The sequence below is a fragment of the Zalophus californianus genome, chromosome 8 (assembly GCF_009762305.2).
Source record: "Zalophus californianus isolate mZalCal1 chromosome 8, mZalCal1.pri.v2, whole genome shotgun sequence".
In the NCBI taxonomy this organism is placed as follows: domain Eukaryota; kingdom Metazoa; phylum Chordata; class Mammalia; order Carnivora; family Otariidae; genus Zalophus; species Zalophus californianus.
The window spans coordinates 67,967,549-67,985,346 of NC_045602.1; the positions used below are offsets into that span (position 1 = coordinate 67,967,549).

Sequence of the window (17,798 nt, forward strand, 5' to 3'; positions counted from 1 at the left end):
ACTCAGTGACTCCATAAAGCATAAAAATATTCATCTCATAGGAGTCTCAGAAGAAGATGAGAGAGGAAAAAGGGACAGAAGGTTTATTTGAGCAAATTATAGCTGAAAACATCCCTAATCTGGGGAAAGAAAGAGTCATCCAAATCCAGGAAGCACAGAGAACTCCCATCAAATACAACAAAAACTGGCCAACACCAAGACATATTGTAGTAAAATTTGCAAAATACAGAGATAAGGAAAGAATCCTGAAAGCAGCAAGGGAAAAGAAATCCCTAGCCTACAAGGGAAGACAAATCAGGTTAGCAGGAGATCTCGCCACAGAAACCTGGTAGGCCAAAAGAGTGGCATCATATATTCAACATTCTGAATGGAAAAATATGCAGTCAAGAATACTTTATCCAACAAGGCTGTCATTCAGACTAGAAGGAGAGATAACGAGTTTCCCAGACAAACAAAAACTAAAGGAGTTCATGACCAATACACCAGACCTGCAAGAAATATCAAAGGGGACCCTTGACTGGGAAAGAAAGACTAAAAACAACCAAGACTAAAAAGGAACAGAGAAAATCTCCGGAAACAGCGACTTTGCAGGTAATACAATGGCTCTGAATTCTTATCTGTCAATAATTACTTCAAATGTAAATGGACTAAATGCTCCAATCAAAAGATACAGGCTATCAGAATGGATTAAAAAAAATGGATTAAATGTGCTGCCTGCAAGAGACTCATTTTAGACCTAAAGACATCTCCAGATTGAAAGTGAGGGGATGGAGAACCATCTATCATGCTAATGGATGTCAAAAGAAAGCCAGAGTAGCCATACTTATATCAGACAAACTAGATTTTTAAATCAAAGACTGTAACAAGAGATGAAGAGGACACTATGTCATAATTTAGAGGTCTCTCCAACAAGAAGATCTAACAATTGGAAATATTTATGCCCCCAAATTGGGAGCATCCAAATACATAAATCAGCTAATAACAAACATAAAGAAACTCACTGATAATAATACAATAATAGTAGGGGATTTAACACCCCGCTTACAGCAATGGACAGATCATCTAAGCAGAAGACCAACAAGGAAACAATGGCTTTGAATGACACACTGGACCAGATGGATTTCAGAACATTTCACCCTAAAGCAGAATACACACTCTCTTCAAGTGCACCTGGAACATTCTCCAGAATAGATCACATACTCGGTCACAAATCAGTCCCCAACAAGTACAAAAAGATTGAGATCATACCATGCATATTTTTAGACCACAACAGTATGAAACATAGTTAACCACAAGAAAAAATTTGGAAAGACCACAAATACATGGAGGTTAAAGAACATCCAATTAAAGAATGAATGGGTTAACCAGGAAATTAAAGAAGAAATAAAAAATACATGGAAGCAAATGAAAAGGAAAACATGACAGTCCAAAACCTTTGGGACACAGCAAAGGCGGTCATAAGAGGGAAGTATATAGCAGTACAGGCCTTCCTCAAGAAGTGAGAAAAGTCTCAAGTACACAACCTAACCTTACAACAAAAGGAGCTAGAAAAGGAACAGCAAATAAGGCTAAAGCCAGCAGAAGAAGGGGAATAAGAAAGATTAGAATAGAAATAAATGATATAGAAACAAAGAAAACCTTCAGCTCTAGGGGAGAGAAGATCTAGCTTCTTTTAACAAGGAGACCAGAACATACCTAGTCAAAACTTGCCACACTGCAAGTACTTACTGCCTAGTAAGACAGATGAACAAAACTAAGGGCTGGTTCTTTGAAAGAATTAATAAAATAGATAAACCCTTAGTCAGACTTATCAAAAAGAAAGGAGGAGTGATCCAAATAAATAAAATCACCAATGAAATGGGAGAGATCACCATCAACACCACAGAAATACAAACAATAAGAGAATATTATGAGCAACTATATGCCAACAAACTGGGCAATCTGGAATAAATGGATAAATTCCTAGAAACATACAAACTACCAAAACTAAAACAGGAAGAAATAGAAAATTTGAACAGACCAATAATCAGCAAATTACTAATCAAAAATCTCCCAACAAATAAAAGTCTAGGGCCAGATGTCTTCCTAGGGTAATTCTACTGGACATTTAAAGAAGAGTTAATACCTGTTCTTCTCAAACTGTTCCAAAAAAAAAAAAAAATAGAAATGGAAGGAAAACTTCCAAAGTCATTCTACAAGGCCAGCATGACCTTGATTCTAAAACCAAAGACCACCGGTAAAAAAGGAGAATTACAGACCAATATCCCTGATGAAGATGGTTGCAAGAATTCTCAACAAGATACTAGTAATTTGAATTCAACAGTACATTAAAAGAATTATTTACCACGATCTGGTGGGATTTATTCCTGAGTTGTAGGGTAGTTCATTATTCACAAATCAGTCAACATGATACACCACATTAATAAAGAAAGGATAAGAACCATATGATCCTGTCAATAGATGCAGAAAAAGCATTTGACAAAATACAGCATCTATTCTTTTTAGAACCCTCAACGAAGTAGGGATAGATGGAACATACCTCAACATCATAAAATAAATTGAAGAGGACCCAATGAAATGGAAAAACATTCCATGCTCATGGATTGGAAGAACAAATGTTAAAATGTCTATACCACCCAAAGCAGTCTACACATTCAAAGCAATCCCTATCAAAATACCATCAGCATTTTTCAGAGAGCTAGAACAAACAATCCTAAAATTTGTATGGAACCACAGAAGACCCCAAATAGCCAAAGCAATCTTGAAAAACAAAGCTGGAGGCATCACAATTCTGGACTTCAAGCTTTATTACAAAGCTGTAGTCATCAAGATATTATGGTACTGGCACAAAAACAGACACATAAAGCAATGGAACAGAATCAAGAGCCCAGAAAACGACCCACAACTACATGGCCAACTAATCTTCAACAAAGCAGAAAAGAATATCCAATGGAAAATAGTCTCTTCACCAAATGGTGTTGGGAAAACTGGACAGCCACATGCAGAAGAATGAAACTGGAACACTTTCTTACACCATACACAAAAATAAATTCCAAATGGATGTAAGATCTAAATGTGAGACAGGAAACCATCAAAATCCTAGAGGGGAATGCAGGCAGCAACCTCTTTGACAGCTGCAGCAACTTCTTGCTAAACCCATCTTCAAAGGCAAGGGAAACAAAAGCACAAATGAACTTTTGGGACTTTATCAAGATAAAAAGCTTCTGCACAGTGAAGGAAACCATCAACACAACTAAAAGGCAACCTATGGAATGGGAGAAGATATTTGCAAAAGAGATACCTGGTAAAGGGTTAGTACCCAAAATCTATAAAGGACTTCTCAAACTCAACACTCAAAAAGCAAATAATCCAGTTAAGAAATGGGCAGAAGACATGGAAAGACATTTTTCCAAAGAAGACATCCAGATGGCCTACAAACATGAAAATATGCTCAACATCACTCATCAACAGGGAAATACAAATCAAAACCGTGATGAGATACTATCCCACACCTGTCAGAATGGCTAAAATTAACAATGCAGGAAACAATCCATATTGGTGAGGATGCAGAGAAGGGGGAACCCTCTTGCACTATTGGTGGGGATGCAAACTGGTGTAGCCATTCTGGAAAATAGTATGGAGTTTCCTCAAAAAGTTAAAAATAGAGCTACCTGTGGCCCAGCAATTGCACTCCTAGGTATTTACCCAAAGGATACAAAAATACTGATTCGAAGGGATACACCCACCCTGATGTTTACAGAAGCATTATCAACAATAGCCAAATTATGGAAAGAGCCCAAATGTCCATGAATTGATGAGTGGGTCTTCTCAACCCATATGGATATAGTGGAATATTAGCCATCAAAAAGAATCAAATCTTGCCATTTGCAATGACTTGGATGGAGCTAGAGTGTACTATGCTAAGTGAAACAGGTCAGCCAGAGAAAGACAAATACCATATGATTTCACTCATATGTGGAATTTAAGAAACAAAACAGATGAACATAGGGGAAGGGGGAAAAAAAGAGGGGGAGGCAAACCATAAGAGTTTGATAGAGGGGAGGTGTGCAGGGGATGGGTTAGATGGATGATGGGTATTAAGGAGGGCACTTGTTATGTTGAGCACTGGGTGTTATATCTAAGTGATGAATCACTAAGTTCTACTCCTGAAACCAGTATTACACTACATGTTGACTAGTTAGAATTTAAATAAAAACTTGAAATAATAAAAAAAGATACTATTTCCAAAAAAACCCTTAGTAGTTTGATTTAATAATGCGCATTTTAATCACAATTAGAAAAGTATATTTTGAAAAAATAAAGTATATATGACAGATCTGAAAGAATGGAGATAGAGAAAGCTTTCAGAAGCTAGTGCTTGTGTTAGGTAGAAGATAAACTTTGTCATTAGTTCATGACAGATTTTAAATATCATCTAGATATTATTTCCAAAAGAAGTTTTTAGATACATTTACTTCATGTATACAATACATAAACTTGTTTATCTATGAAATTTGTCTTATTCTCTTTTAACTCATTATTTTAAAGTAATTTTATATTTACAGAAAAGTTACAGAACTAACACTGAGTTTCCACATATCACCCAGCTTCCCTAAATGTTAATATATCATATAACCATAGTACAATCATCAAAACCAGGACATTAACACTGATTCACTAAATCTAATCTACAAATCTTTTTTGACTATCACCAAGTCTCCCACTAGTACCTCTCTTTCTAGCTCAGGATTCATCCAGATTCCCATATTACGTTTAGTTGTCATGGCTCCTGGGTCTTTTCTTGTTTTATTTTCTGTCAGTTCCTCAGTTTTCTTTTGTATTTCACGAACTTGATGCTTTTGAAGAGCCAGCTACTCTATAGAATGTCTCTTACACTGGGTGTGTCTCATGTATTCTCATGACTAGATTAAGATTATACATTTTGGGGGACACTTGGGTGGCTCAGTTGGCTGCCTTTGGCTCAGGTCATGATCCCAGGGTCCTGGGATCAAGCCCCGAGTTGGGCTCCCTGCCCAGCAGGGAGCCTGCTTCTCCCTCTCCTCCCCACTTGTGCTTTTTCTATTTTTGTCTCTCTCTCTCTCAAATAAATAAATAAAATCTTTAAAAATAAGATTATGCATTTTTGGCAAGAGTACCACAAAAGTTATATTGTGTCCTTCCCATTGTATCATATTGGGAGGAATATGATATCTATGTCTTTCTCTTTTTTAAGATTTTATTTGACAGAGAGAGACACAATGAGAGAGGGAACATAAGCAGGGAGAGTGGGAGATGGAGAAGCAGGCTTTCTGCGGAGCAGGGAGCCCGATGCAGGGCTCGATCCCAGGACCCTGGGATCATGACCTGAGCTGAAAGGGAGATGCTTAAGGGCTGAGCAACCCAGGTGCCCCAATGTGTCTCTTTACAGGTGACTTTACTTGGTTAGAGTGGTGTCTGCCAGATTTTCCCACACTAAAGTTATGATTATTCCCTGTGTAATGAATATCTTGGAGATAGAGACAGGTCCTCAGGCTTTCTTAAATCTAACATTTTATCTAAATTGTTAAATGTGCAAAGCGTAAAAAAATGCTAGTTATTTAACTGTTCTTATTATTCAAAGACTTTAAAATTTTTTTTCTTAACATTCATTTATTTTTCTTTCAATGAGTGTGTTTTTAATTATTTAGGACACTCTTCATAAAATCCTGCCTTCAGGATGGTGGTCATTTGTGATGGTGACTATGTTCTTGTATAGGCTAATATAAATTTGATCCTACCCTGCATAATATCTGTATAAAGGAATAGTTACCCTAAACAGGTCTTTTGGCCTTGGCTGTGCTATGGGGATATAGTTTATTTTCTCCCTTTTTAGTAGTGATTGTTATGGAGTAGGGGGAATTCACTGCCCTTTGAATGAGCTCTACATTATGAAATGCACACACAATAGAGCAGATCAGAGATATGCAAACTCTTCTTAGACAGAATATTCTCAGATCAGCCTTCCTGGGCTCTAAATTGATTGAATATATTAACATACTTAAAGAAAGAATGTGTCAATCAGAAAAAGATGAATCAGGCTATGGAAGCATAGAGAAGAGTCACTTTGCAAACATTAGCAGCATCTACCCAAGCAGTGTCCAGAGCAGAGAGTTTTAGTCTGTTGCATCCAGGCTTGTTGCAATCAAAACTCCCAAGTACTAGAATTAGCTCTCCTTGTTTTGAGCCCAGCAGACCAATTGTGTATTTGAGGACACCAACAAACCAAGATCACAAAAAAATTAGTTTTGATAAAATATATTTGGTGTTTCAATGAGAGTATGAAAGTATTCATCATGGAATAAATGAAAACTTTGTTGGAGATTTCACATTTTTGTAGTTTTGTATTGTTTATATTTTGAATAACATAAGGCAAGTGGGGAGACATGCTAAAATGCTTATGGCCTCAAAAGGTCTTAGTCTTGCCCTGTTCTGATCTCATACTCACCACACAATCTTCATGTTATAATTTAGCTTCCCAAGTAGGAGCTGTTGTTATATGGTTTTCTGGAATAGAGTGTTGACATTAGTATTCTAGTCCATGTAACAGCTATTTTTCTCACTGTAAATCAATAAATAGTCATTCTGGTTTTATGCATTGGTCTGTGAGCTTGTTTAATTTAAGTGTGCCCCTGACGTATGAGGTACTCTTAGTGAATGACATTATCAGGTCTCTAGGTCTGTCAATCTAAAATCCAGAGTCGGGTCACTGTATCAAAGGGAGACCTTTTTCAGAAGTTTCATCTAGTTAGTTCCTCCTAGAGACAGCTTTTAATTAAATTTCTGTTTTTTAAATATCCATCCATATTTGAGGATTAACTCTTCAAAATAAAAGCTCATTATCAAGAAAGCATCATATATTCATGTTCAAGGAAATAGAAGAAATGTTCATGCCCAGCAAGACAAAATGATTTGGATTCCAAGTCTATACCTGCAGGGATGGAAGAAGTGTTAACTAACCTTTCAGTAGCAAGCTGAATTATGAAAATAGACTTAGAAATAAACAACATAATGATTGAAGTTAAAACCCAAAGAAAATCATTCCCTGAATACCAGTATATAATAGTTTTAGTGGACTTAATAATTTCTTGTTCCAAGGGGTTCAAAATCTAATGAACAAGACAACTACATATGCAAAACTCGTAAGGCAGAGATGCTTTAATATCTCTGATGAAATATAGACTGGGGGAGCTAGTTTTATGTAAAAGATACTTTTGAAAAGAACATAGATATAAAGGTCGGTCAAAGTTTTTAGCGGAGATTTTCAGTCAAGAAGAGTGATATGGGAAACTCAGAAGATGCTCTGGGCAGTTCAGAAATGGTGAGGTGTAGAAATAATCAGATGAAAGTCAATATGTGTGAAAGTAAGAGACCGCAAACCTGACACCTTACAAATGGATAATGAATAGTCTTAAAACCATGTTTGTGTTCTTGATGTCTCATGGCAGAAGTAAGTTGGGGAGAAGCAACAATAGTTTTCTGGTGAATGGATTCTTGCATAAGTCCCCTGTCTTTTCCTTCCAAAAGACAATGGTTTCTGCTTAGTTTAGGAACAAAGACAAGGAGGTTCTAAAGGCAGAGAGGCGGACTAAAGTTTGGTGAGTTTAATTTTTTTTAAAGATTTTATTTATTTATTTGTCAGAGAGAGAGAGAGGGAAAGGCCAAGTAGGGAGAGCAGCAGGTAGAGGGAGAAGCAGGCTCCCCAGTGAGCAGGGAACACGATGTGGGACTCGATCCCAGGACCCTGGGGTCATGACCTGAGCCGAAGGCCGATGCTTAACCAACTGAACCACCCAGGTGTCCTGAGTTTCATTTTTTTAATAGTAAGTATTAGTTTATTTTTTCTGAGTGCCTAAAGCCCCCCTTCCTCACTTTTAAGAGAAATGTATCCAGAAAGCAAGTGCCTCTGCCCATCAATCTTCAAACTCATATTGACAACCTATCATCTGGGTAATTAGTCAGGATTGTAGAAGGGACTGTAGAAATTAATAAAATGGAAGTCAGCCCTTTATTGTTTATAATTTGGTTGGAGAGACAAGATTTACACACGTAAAATGTTACCTTGAAATGTAAAGCAGAATATCAAAAACTCTCAGCAAGTGATTTCATCTCTCTAGGCTTTATTTTCTTGATCTGTAAATTTAGAAGCTTGTTTAAAAGTACCAGGATGCTGGGCGCCTGGGTGGCTCAGTTGGTTAAGCGACTGCCTCCGGCTCAGGTCATGATCTTGGAGTCCCAGGATCGAGTCCCGCATCGGGCTCCCTGCTCAGCGGGGAGTCTGCTTCTCCCTCGGACCCTCCCCCCTCTCATGCTCTCTCTCTCTTTCTCTCTCTCAAATAATAAATAAATAAATAAATAAATAAATAAATAAAATCTTTAAAAAAAAAAAAGTACCAGGATGCTGAAGTATGTATCAAAGGATTGTCTCAGACAATTAATGGTTCAGAGAAGAGAGCAAAGTGTGGGCTGGGATAGTTAGAACACCTTAGGAGTCTGAGTCCTTAAGAATAGGTAGATTGCGATTGGGCAATATCAGGACAGAAGAGTGTTCAAGAGAATGTACGAAAATAATCTTTTCTAAAAGGAAAAATTCAACTTTTTTCAAACACCCTGTATTTACCTTGATTCAAGTTTTCTATTGAATACGCTTTTTAAAAATAAACACATGTCTGCCACCTATTTTTCAAAACCAGACAAGTTTTTAAGGTCACCCTCTGTGATTTCTCCAACAGCCTGTCTACTATTTTCCCTGACTTCCTCTGCTCCTGCCATACTGCACTGCTCATTCTGCCTTGAACTCCAGATGTTCTCTCTTGTCTCGACTAGCTTTTTCTTTGTACTTCAGATGTTTCCCCACTTCACCTTGTCTGTCTGGGAAACACCTTCCAAATCATCTTTCAGGGACCAGCAGAGGATACCTCCTTCTCTATCAAGTCATCCCTACCCTCCCAATTCCTCATACCTTGGAAAGTAGATTACTTCTTCCTTTGGCCATCACTGCTTTTGCACATACCACATACTAGATCATGCTATATCCCAACTGCTTGCTTACACAGCAGCTTCGCTATTCATCTGTGAGTTCTCTATTTGGTGTCACATATCTCATTTGTCATTGTCACCTCAGTATATAACAAAGTACATAGAATATAATAGATGCTGAGGTAAATATACACAATTGAAGAAGTTGGATGAATAAGTGAATCTTTGGAGTATCTGTTAATCATCTCTTTCTTTCTTAAGAATTTAGACCCCATGACAAGAAGGACAAGGTGTCACTCTCCTCTTTTTGCCAACTAAGGGTTTTGATATTATGAGTCTTTGCCTTCAAAAGAATGTTTCAGTAATAATTTGCTAACTCATCATAAATGAAAGCAAAATGAGAGCTCCACAAAACCATGGCCTTTTTATGAGAAAGAAATTTTACAAATCATTGCCATTTTAATTTATAGCCTAGTGTTTTCTTCTAAGTGTTCTCACTCACTAATGACTTAGAAAAAAAAAAACTGCAAAAACGTTAACAGATCTATCAGTTATGCTTACCACTGAAGCTATTGTCACCCCCCAATGTTAAATAAAGACCAAATCAGATTATAATTTAGCTAACATTTTTCCTTTCAGAATAAGCAAAATAGATGCTAAGTAGAGCAGAAAGTATTGCTTTTGCTGTTGTCTAATGGCCTGGTGACTGCCTGGGAGGGACTAACTAGCTTTTTAGAAATGACAGCTTTCTCATTGCCCAGGACATGATAGGCTTGATGCCATCCCTGCCACTTGAAGATAATGAATCATCATACTCTGTCAGAAATAAGAACTTGCTTAATGAATAGTAAAGCTAGCAATCATAAGCAAGAAAAGTGCTTCGGTAGCATTTCACACCATTAAAATACATCTAATCTGATTTTTTTTTGTCCTTTTGTTATATTGCTATTTTTCTGGGACTCCTTCCTGATGCCTCTTATTTCATTAAGTTTCTTCTTTTGACCACGTCCATCATGTTCTCACTCATTCTAATTCTTTTAACTTCAACTTCCCCAATCCATATAATTCATAATTACATACATATGCATAGTAGTGTTCTAAACAAGGGACTAAGGAACATTTTGAGCTGCCTTAAGTTTTTGTATCCAATGATCTAAAATGACTTTGAAAGTAGTATTTTAAGACTGTTTTACACAGAAATTCCATCAAACTTAAAAAAAAATATTGTTCCAATATTCAGATATCACTGTGAAATACTACCCTATCTCATAACTATTTGCAGACACATTTTACCAGGGCCTGTTCAAATTCTGAACTAAAACATAATTTGGGAGACAAAAAAGTGGAAGAAGTAGGTATAAAACAACTTAAGTGTTTTGAATGGCTAATTTAGTATTATTTTATGTAATTTTTTTGCGTAAACCAAATAGGCTCACTGTGACTCCTTATAAACCCTTAGCTGAACAATGTAATGGATTACTCCTGGAATATTGAAAGCATGGAAATCAAATCCTAATTTGCTACATCCTAGGAAGACTTTCCAGAGCTTAGTTTATTCCTTCAAGGTAAGGTGCAAAACCTTTCGAGCCAGGCAGTCAAGGATTAACTCCCAGTGCTAATGTGGATGGACTCCTTTCTGTGCTTCAGTTTCATGCTCTGTAAGATGGAGATGATAACTGTACCTACATCATAAGTTTGTTGTGAAATAATACACTTATAGTACTTAAAACAGAACTTGGCACATGGTGAGCATATTGTAAGCATTTGTTATGATTATCTGTGTAATGATCATATTAATTCTTACCACACACACAATTTTTATGTAGCATAAATTAAATTACAACTAGGATTTTCTTTTTTTTTCTTTTTTTTTTTTTTTTAAAGATTTTATTTATTTATTTGAGAGAGAGAATGAGATAGAGAGAGAGCATGAGAGGGGAAAGGGTCAGAGGGAGAAGCAGACTTCCCGCTGAGCGGGGAGCCCGATGTGGGACTCGATCCCGGGACTCCAGGATCATGACCTGAGCCGAAGGCAGTCGCTTAACCAACTGAGCCACCCAGGCGCCCTACAACTAGGATTTTCATGGTGATTTGGTTTTCAGAGCACTTTTCACATGTCCACCAGGGATATATTTAACATGTTCATATTCCTTATAAATAAAATATTTCATTAATGTACCAATGGAAGTAACTTAGATGTCTCACCCTTTTTAAAGAACCACCTATAAAAATCTATGCACTATAAAATGCAAATGAATACTGTTTAAAATACATTACAAAATAATACTCATGGTAATACTTAACATTTATTGAATAGTCTCTGTATGCCAGACATTGTGGTAAGTGTTCTATTTGCATTGCCACCTCTAAATGACTACATAAGCCTCTGAGGAAAGTACTGTTAGTAAAGCCTAAGTAAATGACTCAAGGTTATGCAGTTCTTTTGTTGCAAACAAGGCTTTGAACTTGGGCACTCTGACTCCAGTTCTTGTGTTAATATGCCAACTTTTCAGAGGCCATGTGTTGTCTTTAAAACAAATCATATAAATAATCAAAACCATGTGTGGTGGAATGATAATTATATACCTGAGTCAACTCCTTGTTACCTTTATTTCTGTTATCTTTGATTTTCTGGCTTAAGATTATATTATTCTTTGTCTTTGGTTTTCTGCAGTTCTGTATTATGATATACCTAGGTATGAATTTGTTTACTTATCCTGATTAGGATTCTTTGGATTTCTTGAAGCCTTGGAATGGTGTCTTTCTTTTGTAAAATTTCGGCCATAGTCACCTTAAATAATGCGTCTAATCTATACCTGGGGCAGCAAGGTTCTAGGTAACGTCTTCTGACCTATATTTCTAAACACGAATTCTTTTTTCAGCAGCGTTTAATTTGGAACTAAATCCATCAATTAAGTTCTTCATTTGGGTTATTGTGATTTTTAGTTCCAGAACTTCTATTTCATTATTTCTCAAACCTACTTTAATTTTTGTAACTTTTTGCAAATATTTTGAAGTGTGTCTTTGATTTCTTTAAAGATAGTATTATCATTTGTTTTTAATGTTTGTCTAACCTGTTTCTCTTTTTTCTGCTGCTTTTCTTGCTTTTTGTTTCTGTATTTGCTCAGGTGCTCAGTAACCTTTTATTTGAAAAATTATTCATAGGAATACATTGAGGCTTATAATAAAGCTCCATTGTTACTGAGAAGATTGTTGTTTACTTCTGTTATCTGCCCGGGGCTCCTTACCAATGTATGGACATTTCCTAGTTCATCCAGAGTGTGAGCATGTAGGCTTCAAGTTTATATAAGTTTATTTCCAGTTTAAGTTTCTTAATAGCCATTCAGAAGCTTAATATATCATGATAGACTCTCCACCTAAGAAGACCCTGTGTTTCAAGTTAATGTCTTTTTAGTCTGATTTTACACCAGCAAAACAAAAGCTCAACTTCTTAGCCTTTTTTTCCCCCTAAATGGAAAAATATCCTTGGGGAAAAGTCACTTGACCTTGCTCTCTGGTTTCTCATCTATTCCAGGATTTTAGCCTGTTAATTCCTTGCTTTTTTTTTTTTTTAGATTTATTCATTTATTTGAGAGAGGGAGAGAGAGAGAGAAAACACACACAAGCAGAGGGAGGGGCAGAGGGAGGGAATCTCAAGCAGACTCCCTCCAAACCTGACACAGCGCTCTATCTCATGACCCTGAGATCATGACCTGAGCTGAAATCAAGAGTTGGACATGTAATGGACTGAGCCACCCACGCACCCAATTCCTTGCTTTTAAGAAAGACTCTGGTGTTTTAATTTGTCCTAATTTGAATAATTTCTCCAAATTCCTTATTCTGCCGTAACCAGAAGTTTCAGCTCCTTACAACTGGTGTCTACAAACCAACTTTTATCCTGAAATTCAAAGTTGTCTTCCCCTAAGGACTGATATGAGATATTCCTTAAAAAGCATCTATTACTGGTGCTAATACCCAGCCCCAACAACTTATTAGATATCATGGTTAAAATCTAGCTTTTGGCTTTGCACTCCAAAGTAGCAAACACCTGTTCAACATTTCAGCATCTTTGCCCTTTTCTAGCTGCATAGCTCCCAGGAAACTCCAATAAACCCAAGTTAGAGAATTTAAGAGAGTGCTTTTAAGGTGAAAAGGGCCGGAGGATATGTGCTCTTTCAAATCCCTGAAGTGAGTACTGACACTGCAGGGGAACAGATAAAAGTCATCATTGTGACACCATGTACCCAAACAGTGTGCCTATTCCCTGTTTCCTAGTAGCACTGACACTGGATTAAAGCCAATCTGGTTTCTGACTCAGTTGCATTCTTTAGATATTTTCCTTATTCCTCACTAATATGTTTCTCCTTATGTCTTTAGGTGAAGGAAAGTTACTATTAATCAGAGAAAATCCTGATACCAAAGGGTCTCTTTTATGATCATCATAGCAAACACTCAGGCTTTGGCTCTGCCCCAATCCCCAGAACACAAGAGTAATAGAAGAATTATTTTCACTTGCTTATTTCATCAAATAGTTGAGCTATTTTACCAAGGGTTCATCTCATATTGAAGGACTTAATTCCTTTTGGCATAGTTTTAAAAATAACATTTTATTATTTTGTCCACTACTGATTAATCAATGTTTTCCTAGGTGTACTGCCTCATTAAAAAATAAAAAAAGTAAGCAGTAAACATAGGATTTTTACCCTCACTCTTGTTAGAATGATAACATATCTTTTTAGATTTCATTTAGCAACTGTTCATACTTACAGAAAATTGCATATCACATTATATAATTAACACAGATTTCATCAATTGTCTGTTGATGAACCACAATTTGGTGGGTACTCGGGTACAGATTTAATGAGTACCAAGACAAAGGAAGAATTAAATCAGTGTTTGGGAAATTGAGAATAATGTAAAAGTACACATTAATTAATTAGTCAAATCCACATGTTTTGACCTGTCCACACTTTTGACCTGAGAATTTAACAAGGATTTACTGGACCATAACACTGTTCTCAGAATGGTGGGGATAAAGAAAGGTATACAACATGGTTCCTATCTTCAAAGGATAAAAAATGATTCATGTCTTGCTGGAAGAAGGAGATATACACAGAGCTGAAGTGAGAAGAAGTGAGAGGTGGTAAGGAACACCAATAGGGACAACATACGGAGCAAATACATGAGGTAAGTATGAGTATATTAAACGTGTATGCTGGAGAGTAGTGGGACAAAAGTCTGGATGAAAAAGATCTGACATTACTAAGGAACAAAGAGCTTCAGCTATGGAATTCATAACTGATCATCTACTATGGAGCCATTCTAAAATTTCTGGACATGAAAAAGCATGGTGAGTAAGAGTTTAGGGTCATCAGAGATTTTCCCAGTATTTCTGATAGAAAGTAAAGAATGAGTTGATTTGGGGCAAATCTTGGAAAAGAAAAAGACAACTTGGAGAACACTTTAATAATTACATGCTTTTACTTAAATACACTCTGTCAAATGGCACAAAGATGTCAGAGAAAGAGATGACCAGGCTCAACCTGTGGATATTCAGATTTACTAAGTCTGGTGTAGTACCTGGGAATCAGGAAAACAAGTGTGGAAATCATTAGTTGTGATTAAAAAAATACCAGTTTAGTGTAAGGATAATAGAAATGGACAGGAAATCTATCAAAATTTATCAAAGTGTTTCTTAAAAGGAGCCTCAGTGGTATTTGGATTATGGACATGAAAAGCAACAGAAAGAGATATTATATCAAAGATGATTCTAAAACTAGTACCTAATAGGTATAAAACAAATCTTGATTGCCTGAATCAATACCCTTAACATTTTATTTGATTTTTATTTTTTTAAAGATTTTATTTATTTGACACACACACAGAGAGAGAGTGCACACGGGCGGGGGAGCAGCAGAGCACGAGAGAGAAACAGGCTTTCCACTGAGCAGGGAGCCTGATGTGGGGCTTGATCCCAGGACCCTGGGATCATGATCTGAGCCAAAGGCAGATGCCCAACTGACTGAGCCACCCAGGTGCCCCTAACCTTAACATTTTAAAGTTAGATTTCAGTAGAATAACTGAAGGAAGAATTGAAGGCCCTCAAGCTATTAGTCCCTAAATGTATATATAGTGAGATTGGGAAAAAGCAGAACTGGAGCAGAAAAACAAACCCTCAACCTCCCCTGTGATAAGTGGTAATTTAATTATCACTGGCAATCAACTACATAGAAAAAAACCCCTATAATCAGGGAAAAACTGATTACATTTAATTTCCCTAGATGCACAGCTCAAAAAAGCAGGACTACTCCGGTGTTGGTATCAAGTGGAAATTATTCCTGGCCTGATTTTTTGGGAGAATTATTTTCTTTCTAGAGGCAGTCTTCAGCTATGTTAATCTTTAAAATGGGACAATCTGGAAGTGATGAAGATAAAAAGAAAAATCAGTTTATATAGTACATGACCATGAGTCAGAACATTCAGGCTCTCTTCTTAACTCCAAAGGAGTGAACTACTTTTTTGAAAGCAATGTACAGTCTCACTGGATTACCCTAATCAGGTCTCTTAATCTCCCTCAGTTTATTTTTTTATCTAGAAAGTGGGGGAATTGGACTAAATACTCTCTAGATCTATTGTGGTTCTAACTTGTTTCTGTGATGTCAGCTGGATGATTGATAATCTTAAATTATCAAATGTATTATTTATGTTAGAATTAAATAAATGTGAGAGGCTCATAAAAAGCCCAGGAAAAAAATAATATAACATCTATTAAAAGTATTATCCAATTCTTATCTTTTCATAAACTAATGTTTATTATCTATTCCTAAGAAAAGCAGAGAAAAAGGATGTTATTATCATTATTAATATCACCATCATTTTTTAAAAGTGTGACAAGGCAGCATTTTTAATTATTTTTAAAATTGCTATTATATAAATTTCATCGGCACAAACAAATCTTGAATTTCCTCAGGGATTCACCAGATATAAATTAGCGTTTCCCTTTAGGATATCTGGTTAATCATTTGGTACAGCCACTGCAATGAGTAAATTCTATTTTTGAGAGGGAAAAGATGAAAAAATTTAATTAACATGATATACTCACTTAAACACATTAATTTCAGGGAACTATATATGAGAACATACAGATTATAACTTGTAAATATGCATATATCTTGCGTTTAATGTTACTGTTACATGACCATGCACAAAGGTGTCTCTACTGATGGAAAGAGATATAAATAGATACTCCACAGCTCCTGGTAGTTAGTTGCTTGTTCTCACAGATTTACCATTTCTTCCTCATTAGTCCTCCCCAGTGTCATCCTTTCCAATAGTCACCTATATTCCATTCTTGCTATCTACCAGAGGGTGCATCACCACCAGCTTCCTTACATCTCTCTTTAGGCTGCCTGTGTACACCAGGAGACATCCAACTATGAGTGTTTGGCCTTCTGATCACCGGCCCAGTCAGTCCTCTTCAGTCATTTTGGATAACACATAAAACATACAGCTATACCTACTGATGAAAACTCAGGGAACACACTTCATTTGTACCAAATATTTGGGTTGAGCCAAAGGTTAGACTATCCGAGACAAGTGGAGTTAGGCACTTAGTATTCTGTGTCCTCTATGTTGACTAACCCCCTAATTGCTAGAATCTCCAGGTTACTTCCTAGCATTATGAAATGGTAAGGGACACTGTAACACATGTCTGGGGTCCTAGGAGATCAGTTGGAAAGATTTTGAGACTGGTCCATAAATGTTTCTCAGAGATGCACAGACTAGTTTAATGAGCTGAAGGACCCCAAAAGAGACTAGATTGAAAGAAAATACCCAAGAGTTTCTTGGACTAAAGTGAAGGAGGAAAGATAATGTTGTAGAGTGGGCAAGACAGATTATTAGGGCCTAGTGGGTCAGAGGGAGCAGGGAGAGTTCCAAGGACATTATGAGGTTGGGCTCTACTCAGCTTGCCCTCAGCATGTGGTCTCTGGGGGAAAAACCCTTCGCCATAAAGGAAAGGACTGTGTCACTAGGATTCAACAGCTATGCTAGCAGAATACTCTTAGAAAGAGCAGGTGAAGAGAAGCTCACTCCTAGGAAACTTGGGAAAGATGCTGTGTTCAGGAGTCAAGGAAACACAGGCAGGGATGGGCATAGGCAGTAGGCTTGGGCTCAATGCAACAGAACCCCACAGAGAGCTCTGATTACACATCCTACACCCTTGAAAAAACCTTTAATGTTAGAGTTGTACAGTTATACATGACTGACTCTCAGTATTCTCTCAAACAGAAATCACTGGAAAATATTAATTACCTTGTTGATGTAAGTGAGGTAGGAAAGCTGAAGGGACTCCATTTTAGAAAGGCTCCATCTCTGCTGTTTTCTGCCATTTACTCATGTTCTATATTTTGCCTCTGAATAGGACAAATAAACTATGTTCCCACTTCAAGGGAAAAGCAAACAAAAGTTAATCATTCTCTGAGTTTTGTCCTAGGTTCCAAACACCTGATACCATCTAAGAAGAGCCAGATCTCAAACATGTTCCAGGATGTTAGCTTTGAACAAACCTTGGCTGATGCTGGCTTCAGCACTCTGTAGTGTGTTCAGTGGTTGATGGAATGACACCTACTGTTCACCTGACAGTTGTACCCTACCCTGGGTTCCTGAAGGAACACATACCCTAAATCCCTTTCCAACATATAGCCCCAACCTCTAACGATGACAGCAAGACTCATTCTCCTTTCCTTTCCGAGTGTCCCAGATACTCGAACTGCTATTCCCTG

At 37.0% G+C, this 17,798-nt stretch overlaps 1 long non-coding RNA gene across 1 annotated transcript in view; it reads right to left on the reverse strand.

Annotated features, from left to right (window-relative positions):
- LOC113937103 overlaps positions 1-17,406 on the reverse strand; it is a 68,565-nt gene extending 51,159 nt beyond the window's left edge. Inside the window, exon 1 of the long non-coding RNA XR_003524500.1 lies at positions 17,329-17,406. This is a non-coding gene — a long non-coding RNA (uncharacterized LOC113937103). The remainder of the gene's footprint in view (positions 1-17,328) is intronic.
- Positions 17,407-17,798: the final 392 nt, after the last annotated feature.